The sequence below is a fragment of the Sinocyclocheilus anshuiensis genome, unplaced genomic scaffold (assembly GCF_001515605.1).
Source record: "Sinocyclocheilus anshuiensis isolate Anshui unplaced genomic scaffold, SAMN03320099.WGS_v1.1 scaffold407, whole genome shotgun sequence".
NCBI lineage: Eukaryota > Metazoa > Chordata > Actinopteri > Cypriniformes > Cyprinidae > Sinocyclocheilus > Sinocyclocheilus anshuiensis.
This window is the reverse complement of record NW_015552593.1, coordinates 127624-145323: the sequence shown is the minus strand read 5'-3', so window position 1 is coordinate 145323 and position 17700 is coordinate 127624.

The following is a 17700-nucleotide window of genomic DNA, read 5'->3' as shown; positions in this document are numbered from 1 at the left end:
GGCTTCAGTGTCACATGATCCTTCAGAAATCATTCTAATATGCTGATTTGCTGCTCAATAAATATTTATTGAAAACAGTTGTGCTGCTTAATATTTTTTGAAAACAGTGATGCATATTTTTTATTAATTTATAATATTTTTAATTCAAGTTTTACTTTTGGTACACTTTCTAATTTATCGACAGAGCGTTTCCAACTCGTGATCGTGCCAAACACTACACTGTATGAAGCACAAACACAGCAAACCTCTATTTCCTGGAATAATGTGAGACTGTCAGACTCTTGATAAATATACTTTGGCTCATGATACGGAGGTGCCAAAGCAAGCATAATTCAAACTGAAGGATTTTCCACCTGGTCCAGAGCAGCGCTCGCTATAAAGCCACCAGTGTCTCTGACATGAAGGTGTTACACAGGGGAAACCTCTCATACAGCAGTTCTCTGCTCCTGGTGTGGAAGCAAATAAAAAGACAGAATGTGCTGTTGGCTCTTTTACACTGACAGGAAGTGTTTTGAAACAGGGCCATATTTGAAAGAATGAATGCAATTTCCTTTCCGTAGCAACAAATGAGATGCATTTTAAAACAGGGAAAGGTTTGGAATGATGTTAGTCGATGTCTGGATAATGTTCCGGTTACAGGAAGGACACGCTGGCTGTGTGTTGTTATGATGGAGAGAGAAGACTGGAATTAAATACATAGTCACATATAGTTCAGCTAAATTACTACATCCAAACTCACTTTTAAGGTAAGTCAGTTTATAACATTACAAAAGATTTCTATTTCAAATAAAAGCTGTTCTTTTGGACTTTCTACTCATTAAAGAATCCTGAAATTGTTTTGCATGCTTTCCACAAAAATAAAAAGCAGCATAACTGTTTTTAGCATTCATAATAATAGCAAGTATTTCTGAAGGATCATGTGACACTGAAGACTGTAGTAATGATGGTGAAAATTCAGCTTTTAATGATAAATACATTTTATTTAAAATATATTCAAGCAGAAAAACTGTAATAATGTTTTACTGTTTTTACTGTATTTTATATGAAATAAATGCAGCCTTGGTAAACATACACTCAAAAACATTTAAAATTTGACCAACTTTTGAATGGTAGTGTACAATTATTATTCTAGCGACTTGAATGATTTCTGAAAAATTCCACACTGTTTAAAAAAAAAACATAGAAGTGGAGTGTGAAATGATGTGTGGAACACATTTTAAACATTTACTGATGTTTGTTGACTGTTTCCTTGGAATCAAGGTCTGTATCTCTGTCACATGGCAGCGGTTTTGAGGATAGGTCAAAGGTCACAGGCCTACAGGCTGAAGAAGAGGCACATCCGACAGCATGAAACAGACCAGACGACACTGGAGCCTGAACCCCCCACCGATTCTTCTATGCAGGAATGTTTTCTCGTCTCTCCATTATAACTGATGCCTTCTCTCTCTATTAGTGTTCCTCTCTCTAGTTTAATAAGCTGTAAATGGTTTGTTATACAGTCACGTTTTGGATCGGCTGCCAGTGTGTCTCTTTATGTTTTGTTTAGAAGAGTTTCAGCCACTTTAATAATCCTGAGCTGAGGTCATGAACTACACAACGAAATAGACCCATTTAAGGCAGAACTCCTTCCTCAAACACACCTTCAGGACACAAGACGTAAGTCATTCATAGAAGACAATATTATGGGGAAAGAGTTTGTCTAAGAGTATTATACCTGCATTGTATGTTCAGAACTATTTTTCTCCTTCATGCTTAGGGAGGAACAAGCATTTGGTAATGTAACTTTCATTTTTCATGTTATTTGCAATATGAGTCAAAATGCAACTGGGACTAAGAATATGTTTTACAAGACAGTTGAAGATCCAAACATTTAATATTTGAACACATGAGCCCTCTGTGGGTTTAATATGGTATTACACCAGCATCAGAATTTAACAGTCTCTTCATTGCAAATTTTAAGGCTTTTTATATTTTAATTAGAAGTAAAAAAAAAAAAAAAAAAAAAGGGGGGGATCCCATTGGATGTCTCTTTAATAAAATTTGTATTCAAATTATGCCTGCATATTATGTAATGTAGCAATTTTATATTCATTAGACATGTTTGTTTCTTTATCAGTATGAACATAATTACTGGAAGTCCAATATTTTCAGATGTATTTATTATTGCAATTTTTTCAGATGTACTTGTATTAGAATTACTATTACTAATACTTATTATTATAAAAAAGACCAAATTTAAAACTTCGAAGACCCTGATATTTATTTATTTACATTTTTTTTATTGATTGTTTGAATAAAGTAAAACTATATGCCTAGTCAACTGTTTTGGACATTTTTAATGTTTTTAACAATAAGTATTTGAATTTCAACGATTGAAAATTACTTTTTCATTTTCAGAATATCTATTTAACATATAGAATATTTCAATGTACATAGATTCTCTGCCAGATAAACAGGATTCACTTGGTGCAATCTTTTAATCATTTATTTCAGGGAAGACCATGATCTTCAACCTTTGTCACTGACTGACCTTTCTAGCAAGTGGAATGTCTTTTGAGCAAGTCACACTTTGTCAGTTGAACTCTGACCTTGGGCATGACCCTCTTTGACAATAAATGCTAACCTTCAGAGGTCACTTTCAGGTAGGCATGCAGCTTTAAGGTGGAAAACACATAACTGCACCATCTGACTGCGAAAAAGTTTTCTTTTCTTTTTTTGAATTTCAATTTGTAAAGTATATTTGAACTGGTCTGTTTTAGAACACACTTCGCTCACTGTACAAAGTAAGGTCAAATTTCAGAAATGGTCTAAAGCAATAACATTTTTGCAAATGCCACTTGGTATTCTGTTTTCTAATGCTATATCAATATATACAAACACACATAAAGAACATATAACATTATCACTAAAGCTGGACCACAGATGTGAACTTTCAGATGGTCACAAGTTCATTTGGTTTATACATTTGAAACACTGCCAGGCACATATTGTAGCTTTAAGTCTCTGTGAAAATCTGTGGCCAAAGATTTTGACATTCTCTGAAATGTTTTGTTTAGACTAATGAGATAATCTGATTCTGTGCCTCCCAGGGGAAAGAAAGTGTTTGAAAAGCAAGAAGGATAAAAAAAACAATATTCCTCGATTTGGCTCAAACTCAACACTTTTTGCATGCAACCTGCTAATTTAGCCTAGTTAGTGACCACATTGCGTGCCAGCAGATCATTAGACGGCAGCGGCTGTCCTGTATCTGTCACATGTCCAGGTCGCCCCGTTCAGACCTGTCAGCTACCCCACAGCGTAATGTAAGCTAGATCAGACCCACAGAAGCCAGGAAGAATTTTAATTAGCGGTGAGAGAACACAACACGGTTAAATTAATGCTGAGGCAGAAAGAGAAACAATCACTCCTGTTTGAGAGCCCGATGGCTGCACAGAAACCGAAAAAAAAAGCCTGAAGCCTCCAGGGAAAATGGAACGAATCACACAGACATGGACAGTTTTACAGACACCTTCTGTGCTTTTCCCGGGAGGCGCAAACTGAACCACAGAAAAACTCTAAATGAGAGTGCAATTTGAAGAAAAACCAGACTAACAGGGAAAAAGAGATGAAATACATTAGAATAGAGTTCAGTGGAGTGTTTTGATTGCTTAGCTGAACATGAAGAATGGGAAAAGTATATAGTATTAAAATAGAAAATAGAAAACTTAATCTTTGATTACAATATTAATACTAAATATACTACAAATATATACTATACTAAATATATATAATATATAATAAAATATATTATAGAGATCCAGGGACATGAGAAAGATATGTTCATACAGAATCATCCACATAATGAATCATAAGTCTTGCATTCATTACTATGTAAAATAATGAAGTGTAGCATTGCCATTTTTTAAAACTGTAAAATCAGTGAAATCCACAGTGAAATTTAATGAAATTTATAATAAAATACCCTAATGTCAACAAAATAATTCTTATTACTTGCAAAAATCTTAATTCATGATAATGTCAACTGCAATAGGATACATAATATATTATTTATATAATGAATATTCATATATTAAAACAATCTAATTTTATTAAAATCCTTAAAAAAAAACATACAATCAAGATAAAATGAATTAATATTTATTTTACCCCTCAATAATAATTTTTTTTTTTTTTTTTACTGAAGAACATACAGTTTTTGAAACTTCTGGAATCACAAAATCAATTGTGGTTAATTCATTTACATATATCAACACAGAAAACTCTCTCTCTCTCTCTCTCTATACATATATATATATATATATATATACACACACAAACACACGCACATTTATATATTATTTTTTGTTAATATTACACTACATAGGGTGTTTTTTAATGCTGTGTTGAACAGTGGGGGGCTGTAGTCTATGTATACTTAACTCATTTCTAACTAGTTGTAAAATTAGATAGGCCCCTATACATAATATGTTTGTTTGTTTTTTTTTAAATGTTCGTATTTACCTGAAATTTGGTTTTAGTTGTTACTTTTTCGACATCTGAAACTTGAATGTAAGCAGAAAGGATGGCAACTAAAGATAAATTTGATTACTCTTTATGCATATTCTATGACAAAAGTTAATATAAGATCTTCTATTCTGATTTTCTGTTGCATCCTGTAGTGTGAGAACCGAATAAGGTTTAGCACATATCGTAATACTGGATGGGGCAAAAAAAACGAATAAATAAACAAAACAAAACAAACAGATTACACCTTGCATACTAAATGATCCCTTTAAGCCCCAGAATGATCATGTTTAAGAGGTTTTTGCTAATGACAAATCCTATTAAAGGAGTTTAACCTTCTGCCAGAAAGAACACAATATAACAATATAATCGTCACTTGTTCTCAAAGCCATTTTGAACTTTACAAAAACATTCCCCTAACTGACCTCCACTTGTATCACTCCAGCAAGAAGTTACGTGATGCCCTCTACTTTCTGTGCCACAAAAAATATGTAAACTGTAAAATTATTTTCATATTTCCTGACCACTTTCCACATCTGACATTTGTCTTCAGGTGAATCAGTCTACAAATGGCTTACTAGTTTCCTCTGCATATTAAACTGCATATTACCTTATGTTAACACGACATAAAAATAAGCCTTAAATGGTTATTTTGTCAAAAGATTTGTTTACAGCCCTTAGTTGCATTTAATACTGAAACATATTAAATCATACAGTTGTGCTCAACAACAAAAACATACTATGTCTAGCTACACAATTATACAGTCCGTAACATGAGTGAATTATGCGATTTATTCTTTGAACTCCAGCGCCACCTTGTGGCACAAATAAGTTAATGAACTAAAGCTTTCTGTCATCTGCTCCTAAAAAGGTTATTTCCCTAATATTTCATTTCTTATTAGACTGTGTTTACTAACTCAATCCTCCAATATAGAGCTAAAACCAACATTTAAGGTGCTTTTGTAGAAATTAAAACTACACAGTTACCATTAAAAGACACGAGAAGGAGAAACAAACTACCTTGTGTTCTTTTAAGCGATGATCAAAAGTGTCCCTAATGTTCATTTCCCTTTGAACTGCCTCTTGGGGTCCAGCGGGTCAGTTTGTCCTTGTTTATCTCTTGTTAAGCGGCTCTCTGCAATTATTCCTGATCTGCGGACTGAATACAGATACAGCCAGATCAATACAGATGCTACAGTCTAAATCAGCTATGAGCAATTGGCCAATTTCTTGTCTTCTCTTAAGTGATGCTTCCTCTGACTCTGCATTCAAGTGTCCATGGCAACCACATATGTGTTGGACACTTTTAAATGAACTCAGGTGAGAAGTCAAGGTAAGAGCAAAAAAGGGGTCAGATTTCATAAACTCTGAAAATACATTTAACAAAAACTAGTCATTTTTGTGCCATTTATTGAAGATAGAAAGGAATAACACCTTGTTTATGTAAGACATATTTCTAGTGGAAGGGGAGACCAGTTTCAGATAAAAAAAAATATATATATATATATTTCTGTTCTCTAGCAATGGCTTTGTATATAGAATTTTTTTATTAAATTTTTTTTTATTTTAGTGATTTTTCTTAATATTTTTACTTAACATAAAAACTTTGATCTGAGTTCTGAGGACAAGGTTATTTTTCATAAATGTAAGATCGGGACAAGTCGCATGTTTTATACTTTGTAATATAGACTGGTTGCCCACTGAAGCTAAGCAGGGTTGATCCTGGTCAGTACCACTTTGTAATATAGACTGGTTGCCCACTGAAGCTAAGCAGGGTTGAGCCTGGTCAGTACCTGGATGGGGGAGACCTTCTGGGAAAACTAGGTTGCTGCTGGAAGAGGTGTTAGTGAGGCCAGCAGGGGGTGCTCAACCTGTGGTCTGTGTGGGTCCTAACGCCCCAGTATAGTGACGGAGACACTATACTGTCAACAAGCACCGTCCTTCGGATGAGACGTTAAACAGAGGTCTTGACTCTCTGTGGTCATTAAAAATCCTAGTATGTCCTTGGAAAAAGAGTAGGGGTATAACCCCGGCATCCTGGCCAAATTTGCCCATTGGCATCTCACCATCATGGCCTCCTAACCATCCCCATATCTGCTGATTGGCTTCATCACTCTGTCTCCTCTCCACCAATAAGCTGGTGTGTGGTGGGCGTTCTGGTGCAATATGGCTGCCGTCACATCATCCAGGTGGATGCTGCACACTGGTGGTGGTTGAGGAGATTCCCCCCTTTCATGTAAAGTGCTTTGAGTACCCAGAAAAGCGCTATATAAATGTAACTAATTATTAATTATTATTATTAATCTTACTTTACTATAATTACTGTTTCTATTATAAAACAATGCTTTTATATTTTTGCATGTTACAATTTGTGCTGTTTCATGAGTTGTTTTGTGTTTCATAACTGTTTTAATTTGAGCTAAAAAGCCTAAAATAGACTGTTTAGTGTGTCTATACTGAAACTTACTTGAAAAAAATAAACCAACCCTTAGAAACACTCACTGAAGTAAAACGTAACAACTAGCCCCAGTCTTTAAAAAAAAATGTATGCATATCAGAATAAATATAAATTTGACACTATTTAATGCACAACAGGTAAGTATTGTGCATGTACATTCAAATATGAAGTTTATGACAATATGTCCAATCTGGGATGTCTATTTTTTAATTGTACACACTAATAACTCCCTAAATCATTATTAAATTATGTTTGCTCGTGTTACTAATGAAGTTTATGTTTCTCATTCTTTTTATCTGTCCCACTGAATGATGATAATCAGCTGATGTGTGCAGCAACATGCTTCATTGCAGTTGTTAAACTACAAAACAATACATCATCAGAGGCATTGTACAAAATACAAATTCAATGAATGCGTGTCTGCCCTCTAATTACAACATATTGTGAAATATTGTGAGGTCCTACCTCAATGGCACTAGCAAGGTCATGGGGTTCAATTACGAATAAAATGTATACCTTGAATGCACGTGAGCCAAATCTAAATCTAAATATATGTCTCTAAATACAGATTCTATGAGCTTCTTATCTTTCATATGAGAAACAATAGGGTGTCAGTGCATCAGATCCATAACACTGGTTGAATTACGTTTTGTGCAGATTAATTCATAGGTATAGATTTTACTGTTTAGGCCATTAACGCTCTGGACTTCTCTCTACAGACACTGACCTTACATCGCAAACCATCCATGTCCTCTGTGACACAACACGCATGCTGATTGGCAGACTCAGGCCTTAAATTAAACTGCTGATGACTCCCTGGCTCTCTGGAAGATAAAAGGCAGCATGGCTCGGGGGTGCTGGCCTTGGTTTTCTTTCTCTTTAATTTCCCCCCTCATGTCAGCAGACCCAGAGACAGGCAGGGCACCTCTGGAGAATGAGAGATAGAAGTCATTTAATGATGAGCAAGGAAAGCGCTATTAAAGGAGAAGCTCTGTTCAGTCTCCTGGGGGTGTTTTCCTTCCCCTCTGCATAACACTTCAAACAGGGAGCCAGAGGTACAGACAGAAGTGCAGAATACTGCTTTATGATGATCCTCATTGGATATAGTAATTAAAAACATACAGATTATGAAGCTTGAGTTCCTGGTGCAAAAGTTCATATGTTAAGAAGTGAATGTGTGTGTATTGGTAAGGTTTGAACTGAACAGATTTGGTGGCAAAAATGAATAAAAATGCTCCAAAATGAAAGATATGGCGACAGAAATGGCCCTGTATGAGTTCTTGTTTTTAATATTTATAGTTAGGCTATACCTTATAGCAATAGCCTACCACATGTGCAAGAGTGCTGTTAGCAATTTTGATTTTACACAGCAGTTCAGTAAACAAACAATAGCTAATATTAAGTGAGAACTTACATTTTAGACACAATATTTACTATGTAAACATAGCTCCAAACAAAACCGAAGCAGCACGCAACGATGTTGAATCCGCGAACGAATAATTTTGAATGAATGATCCAATATAAGTGAGTACTTAACTGTCATATTTTTGACACAATACAGTCAATATTGTCTGTTTTACTATATGACAATAGCTCCAAACAGCAGAACCGTTGTGCATCAACATGCGCAGGTGTTTCGTTATGAATTCTTTTTCTGAACGAATCATTTAAATAAATGATTCAATAGCCGATATTAGCGAAAACTTACATTTAGACACAATATGGCCCATATTGTCAGTTTTATTATGTGAAAATAGCTCCAAACAAAGCAGAAGCAAAACCGTTGAGCATCAACACAGCGATGTTTCGTTACTAAATGAATCCTCGATCGTTTCTGAATGAATAATTTGAATGAATGATTCAATAGCTAACATTAAGTGAGTACTTACATTTTAGATACAGTATGGCCAATATTGTCTGTTTTAAACTAGCTCCAAACAAAGCAGAAGCAGAACCGTTGAGCATCAGCAGCGGTATAGTTAATGAATCCGCGTTTCTGAATTAATCATTTGAGTAAATGATTCAATGAGCTTTTTTTTCTTGGTTTCTTGGTTATACGAATGTTAAGGGAACATTCTGTTTTATCATTTGGCAAACATTATAGGAATGTTACTTTTGAACATTCCAGAACATTCTGGAACAAGTCCTAATATTTAGAAAAGGTAAGATGAACATCCAACTACAACGTACTAGAAGAAAAACATTCAATTAATGAAGTATAAATAACATTTTGTGCTAAGATTCTGAGAACATTAGACTTTGAACAAACATTCTATTAACATTACTGGAAGAAAGTTTGTTCACAACATTGAGAGAACATTGCCAGAACATTAGCCAAAGTTCTGAGAATGTTCCCTGTTAGATGGAATACAACACATAGCCTAGGGAATCAGATAAAAGATGAAGAATGTAGTGGCTGGAAGAACAGTCAGCAAAAGTGTGTCAAAACCAACCCAAATATTCTGCTATTTGAGAACAAAAAGTGAAAAAAAAAAACATATTCCTTTTCCTAGAATTTTGGCCTAGATTTTAATGTGCATATTTTAGCTCTGAAGTATACTTTTCTCAAACATCCCCCGGAGGAAAACAAATTCCCCTTTTAATTTGTTCTCTTCGTATTTATTCAACACTTTCAGCAATAAATGTTGCCGAACCATTTCCATGCTGGGAAGCTCTGAAGATGGAAATGGGACACATTCTAAATATAGTGACCACAACAAATAATTAATCTAATACCAGCATAATCCATTTGCATGGAAATGCCACATCTTTAATATAATTTGCATTACAATTTATCTATTCAATACCATCAAAACATATTTGATTTGATATGTAAATTAAATGTTCTACTCTATGTGGTGCTACCATATAGAGGATGTGAATTTATGTTCAGACTTGCTGCTTGCCTCACAGCCTGAAAGACGGAAACTTCAGAAAAACCTGACAACCTTTATGCACCTTTATACATAGCATAATAAAAATGCATGTCCCCATAGCAACTGAGAAGAAACTATATTCTGGAGAATACTGCATAGACGGTACGGATGATATTCAACCATGTTCTATTCAAAGCTTAAAATACATTCGATGTTTTCCTACAGGGCCCACACGCATGTCAGACCATTTTCCATTCCTTAATCTTATATTTTGTCATTCAAAGTATCTCTTTGGCAGGTTATGCACATGGACGTCAACACAACTGCACGCCTGCACTTCGTTCTCTTATTAAGCTTAGATTTTCATCAGGATCATCTGTGAGCATCCCGTCACACAACGATTAGCGCCAGAAATGTAGGGCACAGAAATCCTGTAGGTGTAGGCATCTAGTGGAAGAGCATTTTAGCTTCACTTGTTAGATCTGCACAATTTGGTAACAGCTCTTTAGACCTCTTAAAGTTGACACATACTGTTAACTGGCAATCAACCAAACGTAACTCACCTTTGGAGCTGGATTTGTTATTTGAGTTGATTGAAATCAGATTTTAGAAGGAGAACCCATGATTTTTTTTTCTCCAAAGAAAAGAAAAACAGCTGTTTCACAAGTGATCCACACGACTCCAGTCCATCAATTAACGGCTTGTGAAGCAAAAAGCTGCATGTTTGTAAAAAAATAATTCCATCACTGAGGTTTTTTCACTTTAAATACTAGTCTGTAATCCATAATAACATTTCCTTCAATGAAAAAGTCATCTCAATTGATCTGAATCAGGAGAAAAATATGCACAAATCAAGCATGCACGGGTTACAAACAAAAACAGTCCAAAACAGTTCTAAACAAATATGTTGTTGGATTTTGATGTGAGAGAACAACAGGGGACATACTTTTTCACTGGAGGAAGCATTATTATGGATTATGGACTCCTGTTTTGACCTGAAGCAACAATGTAAATTTCAAACATCTTAATGAGGAGTTTATTTCTTACAAACATGTGGCTTTTGCTTCACAAGATATTCATTTTTACTTGTGGATTATTGTCGTGTTTTATCAGCTGTTTGGACTCTCATTCTGACGGCACCCATTCACTGCAGAGGATCCACTGGTGAGCAAGTGATGTAACGCTAAATTTCTCCAAATCTGTTCTGATGAAAAGACAAACTCAACTACATCTTAAATGGCATGAGGGTTTGTATGTTTTCATCACTCTTAAAATTTATTTTCTAGATGAACTTGATGAAATAAAACTGTTTGCATTCCAATATGCTTTAGTTTTTCTATTTCGATCTAATGTACAGTAAATAAGATTAAATGTAAAAATAGATTGCTCAAGGATATATGTCTCTGAATATACATGTCCTGTGCATGTGATTCAGTTTAAATGTTTAAAATGATAAATGATTCTGTTTCAGTTACCTTTGACTGAAAGGGATAGTTCATCCAAAAACCGTAGTACCGACATCGGTAAAACGACTTTTTCGACAATTTTTCTGGGTCTGGGAACATTTCAGTTGCATTGCTGTCTATGCAGGGTCAGAAAGCTCTCGGATTTCACCGAAAATATCTTAATTTGTTTTCTGAAAATGAACAAAGGTCTTATGGGTTTTGAACAACATGAGGGTGAGTAATTAATGACAGAATTTAAATTTTTGGGTGAGCTATCCCTTTAATGATCCATTCACATGTTCATTTCTTACAGAGGATAGAGGACAGGAAAAATTTAAATGTTCGATGGATGTACAGTAGCACTCCATTATTTTCATGAAAAAAGAAACTTGTTGTTGTTGTTGCAGTCTCTTATTTTCTTTCTCTCTAAGTAATGAAGGTTATTCAGGGTAGATTTCATAGCTCTATATAGGATCAGTGCCAAATGGAATTTTAAAAATGCATCAAGGTAAAACAGCGCAATTAAATATGCATCATGAAATCTTCCATGTCTTCTCAACCCTGAGAGAATATGCCACACTCACTTTAGGGCACATATAAATTCATTCAGTCATGTCAGCTTTCCAAGCATTTTCTGAAAGTGTTGTATTTAAGACATTAGCTGAAGGCTGCAGGTGCAGGTGAGATTTACAATGAGATGCTGTCAATCAGATTTGGATATTTCAAGAAAAAATACCATGAGAAGAGCTGCTGAACTGCAAACAAAGCACAACATGAATGGATGGGAGTTTGTTTAATTGAATTTATTTAATACACGAGTTTCACAATTTGAGTTGAATTACTGAAATGAACTTTTCCACGACATTCTAATTTATTGAGATGCACCTGTATATGAAGGGTTTAGATTTTTGCCCTCACTATCTCTTCAACTCTATTATCATATGCCAGTCCCCATATTTAAATTCATGATTTTTCAGAAATTATACTTTGAAATACCACAAATAGGTTAAGTTGTGAGTATTACACTGACCTTGTCAAGCTCAATACTTTAACTCTGTAATGAGAAAACAATTGTGATCATTTTGTACATTAGAAATATTTTTCTTAGTTGTAAATAAAACAAAGTATGTTTATATTTCATTCTTTCTACATCAATATTTCCCAATGTAAAGCAATTGTATGTAAGATTTTACCTGAAATATGAGCTACAAAATCATTCTGTTGGTACACTGAATTCCGCGAAAAGGCTGGATTGTTTTACTGCAGCAACAAACGCACATGTATAGCACAGCAATCCACTGTAATTACGACAGCTATATATTTACGACAGTGAATTATGGGGGTCTCCAATGTCGCAAAAATGCCCAAAACTACATAGCTACAGTTATTTAAATTCACTCTATTGTGTGTCATTTATTTGTAATTATTTGTGAAATTTACTAGCAATTTCTTAGTGAAAATTGTTTCAAAATAATTCCTACATCATTTTTTTTTTAGTTTACAAAGAACAAGAGTGACTTAATGTAGTGCAGTGTTTTGTTGTTGTTGTTTTTTGCCAATTTTAGACTGAACCCATCAAACATTTAAATGTAACATTGTTGGCATAAACCGTGCTTTAAAAAGCAGAAATATCATAGGTTCAAAGTAATAAAAAATGAGAAATGATCCTTTATATTTCACCTCATTTTAGAGAACAGCCTATATAAAACAAACCTTTCTTGAACATCAAAGTGTACCTTGTACCTATCAAAACAAACAATCTTTTATCAGAACGAAAATATCTTTTCCCTTGGAGGAAACACAGCAATCAAATGTCACTCATGTTTATTTCATTCCAGATCAGGCTGCGTCTGTAAATATCACATTTCTGACTACAATCATGTTCTGCATGCAGAATTCTGAAGCAGAAGCAAATAAGGCGCTTCCGGATCCCTCTGCAAACACACTTTGCCTCATATCCTTGTGACATTTACACAATGACATTTGTCTAAACTACAAGTTTTGGTATTGTGGTACTCCAGATTGATAGCCAGATAGACACAGGTGATCACCCCTTTAATGCTATGTGGATGGATGTTATATGTCATAACACTGAGATTGTTTTAGTGCTGTGTATTTTCCATCTCGTCTTTTCTTTTCTCTGTCTGACCTTGTTCTGATCTTTCTCTCTCATTGACAGGAGTGCTCACATTAAAGAATAGCTTAAAGCAATTTGCACATTTCCTAACAAAACCACATTCTAGTCCAGGGGTTGACAACCTTTTTGTTCCATTATAAAATGTTCTTTAAATCAAATCACAGTTACACAATTATGACTTTCAAAGCCAGCGGGCGAAACACTCAAAAACTGATGCAAATGAACATCACTTCATTTAAAACTGTCACACTAATAGGCATAATTCATCATATTCTTTTAGAAAGCAAACTAAATTGAAATGCTTTAAAGGGACTTTTTATTCACTATATATTTTAATTATTAATTTCAATATTTTATATATTTTAACTCAATCACTAAAACTGTAAACATCAAGTGGAACAATTTTTTCAGTCTCACTTTCTGCAGGTTACATATTACGTCAGTAGGTGACGACAAGTGACCGTCTTTATAAGTGAGTTACCAATTGGATTCTTTTAAAAACATTGATTCATTCAGGAATAATAAGAAAGAGTCACTGAATCATTCACTCAAATTATTTGTTCAAAAATCATGGATTAAGTCTCACACAAAGCTGTATGATTTCAGACTTGAAATGTATCACATGAATATTAATAACACCTTCATAGTGCATAATTTTTGAAGTTTAAAAACCACAGTTCCTGCTGGAAAAATGACAGGTATGTTTATTTGGTGCTTGGCAGAAGTAAGAGTTAATAAATGATGAGAGAATTTTCATTTTGGAGTGCACTGTTCCTTTAAGCGTCTGTCCTTGTGAAAATCCTTCTTTTGCTGAGTCACCACTTTTCCAAACTGTCCTGAGCGCGTTCGCGTCTTCTTCTTCAGCCGGCGCATGAAGCGTCTTCTTCTTCTTGCTTGCTTTAAGGCAGATCGCAGACTTATGCGATCTGCCTTAAAGCAAGAAGAAGAAGAAGACGCCTCACGCACAGGTTGACGAAGAAGACGCGAACGCGCTCAGGACAGTTCAGACATTGCAGTAAATCAGAGGTAAAAAACGATATAAATACTGTTCAGTTTCTTGCACAGACCGATCGTTTCGTGTCTTTACACATCAATGTATCGTCACGAACCGCAGGGTTTAATTTGGTTTTGTCTGTGTATGTTTTTTTGACTCTCAAAGCCATGATTCCCATCCACCTCCATTATATGACTGACAGACTACAACGGTTTGAGTTAAAAATCTCCGTTTGTGTTCTACTGAAGAAACAAAGTCACCTACATCTTGGATGCCCTGGGGGTAAGCAGATAAACATCAAATTTTCATTTTTGGGTGAATTATCCCTATAAGATTTATTTAGTGATTTATATTTTATATTTGAATCTTTATTAATAAATTGAATCTTAATCTCAAATACTATGGGTAATGTTAAAAGTTGGGGAGGGGGTGTAGATATTTTTAGCATCTATAGAAAATGGCAATAGTCAAATTTCCCTGAGGGACTCGTTTAGTTCAAAAAGACTTAACAAGAGAAGAATTGACAAAGAGTCTCGGCACAAATCTGCTTAGCAGTTTTAGGACTTTTTCAGAAATCCGTCTTTAATTCCTGTCCATAGTAAATCCTCTGCTGCGCTGCTGTCTGGAGAGAGATCCGGCTTTAAGAACTGAATGTTCCTGAGTGATAAAACAGATGTTTCACCTGAACGCTCTGCTTTTTTATCAATGATGGTCCTTCACTGCAAGTCTCTCTGTTCAATATTCTGGTTGACCGAATTCCTCATCACAGTATGTGTGTGTGAATTCCACAATGTATACCAGCTTTACAGTAGGCAGTTGTTTCTGCACAGGCGTGTTCGTATTCCTGGTGTTCATCTTGAATTTTCCCGGACTTTAATTTCATCAGAGATCAAAACAACACAACTTTTAAATCAACAGGATGTAACATTATGAAGTTTGTGTATTCTGCCAGTAAACCATGAAGAATCAAAACATATAAAGGCTGTGAAAAGCAACATTTCACCAACACAATATTCAGCAGCATCTGCTGAAGCAGATTCCCTGACCAAAACCACCTGCCCTTTTTAATGACAGATAGGGATTGTACCCAAATCTTTTTCACGCATTAGGGAGTCATGCAGAAATCAACAGTAAGCTAGTTTTCAAGAGTAAGGCGTTCTGTTCAAAGGTTTTATTTACTATAAAGGTGTTTACAGACAGATACAGAATGTTTTTTTCTTTTAAATATATGCATTCACATTAAACTATAAAACATAATTTTGTGTAGGCAGACTTCCTTAGTGAAAAACAAATATACTAAAATGTATTTAAAATAGATTTATATCATGCTAAGTATACTACAACTACATTTACATATTTATGTGCTTAATAAAAATACCCTGCGATTTTGGTATACTAAACTGGTATATTTAAAGTCTGCTAAATTGGAACAACTAATTTTGTACTTAATGCACTTTAATTGTGCGGAAGTAGTGCTGAATTCCAAATAAAGATATACTGAAGTATATTAGATTGTGCTAAAGTGGAACTATTGTAAATATACTTTAGGTACACTTTAAATATCTTGCATTTACATATTATTCAAAGATCATAAAATCCTCATCGATAGTGACATTAAAACACATTTTAGGCTTAAGAGATGTGCATTGTGCACAAGTAGTACTCCAAATAAAGTTTCATTATAATTATTATGTCAGCAAGTCTCAAGCAATATGTCAGTAAATATGTTAATAGATTTGAACTAAACTTAGTCGAAATAAATGTATTTTAAATATATGACATAGGGTTTGGCTCTTAGTTGCATTCTTTTTTATCTTTATTTATTTATTTTACTTTAACTTTGAATGTCTAAGCAATAGTTCACCCAAAATATGAAAATTTGCTGTAAATGTACTCACCCATGTGGCCAGATTTGGAGAAATGTAGCATTACATCACTTGTTTGCCAGTGGATCCTTTGCAGTGAATTGGTGCCATCAGAATGAGAGAGTGTTAAAAGCATCACAATAATCCACAAGACTTTTTTTTTTTTACAAGAAGTTTTTTTTTTTTTTTTATCTGGAAAGGGACTATGTACAATTTGTAACATTATTTTAATATTAAACTTATTCCATTTAATGCACAAAACTCCTAAGTCCATTATCTATAATAACGCTTTCTCCAATGAGGTTACCATACAGATGTGGTTTATTGTGGATATTATGGATTTGGCTGTAACCTAAAAGCTCTAGGAGGAGAAATAATATTTAGCCCTCAGAATAATAATAATGTGCTCAAACTCAATATCACAAGCTCAGACACTATAGTAATATTGGCAACCCAACATAATAACATCATACAACAGTTATTTCATTTCTTTATTACAATACAGAACGCCAGATTGCTTTGATAGTTTTATTAGGGCACATATCACTGTTTCACAAGAAATCACATAATGCGTTCCTATCCTCATTATGAGCATTTCAATTTAATTATTTGCCTCAGCACACACTCTGGAAAAAAAAAATACACAAAAATTGTAACTTTGGGGGTACAACGGCTTGCCACTGTGACAGTACCTTCAAAGGGACATCTTTGTACTTTACTTACCCCTAAAAGGTTCATAATACAAGCTGTCGACTCGTACCACTTAAGGTACAATTTTAGCTTTTTTAGTTCTGACAATGCAGGCATGATTCAATTTCCATTCCAGTCAAAGTTCCTCAGCAAAATCGCATCAACAAGGCATTGTGCTGTGAGTGTGTAGAGGAGTGTTATCTGACAGTCATTGTGTTGAGACCCACAACACGCAACTACAAAAGCAGCGATGCATAATTGATGAGTGATATATTCCTGGCTGTTTTTGATTAGTGTTCTTCCTCTAAAAGCCCTCGTTTCAACTCTGTGACCGACGCTCTTTGAAGTTTACTGCAGCACCATATACTGCCCAATTTGCCTGTTGATCGCTGATCTGTGAAATTGGATTCGGAGCTGATTAGACTCACCGTAATTATTTTGGACCTCCTGTTAAAATAACCTTCTGCATTGCAGTTGATAGGAAAATGTCTTTTTTATGAATGTGAAAAGATTAAATATGCAAAACAAGAACTAAGGAAATGTCCAACAGAGCAACTGTGTACAGGAGGATGGGGGCACAACATGCTGATTTAATTAAATTAATTAATTCATTAATTTACAGTAGCTAATAAAGGCATTTATTATTTCAAATAAATGCTGTTATTTTGAACTTTATATTCAAAGAATCCTAAAAAAATTATCTATGAGTATCAGTTCTCACATAAATATTAA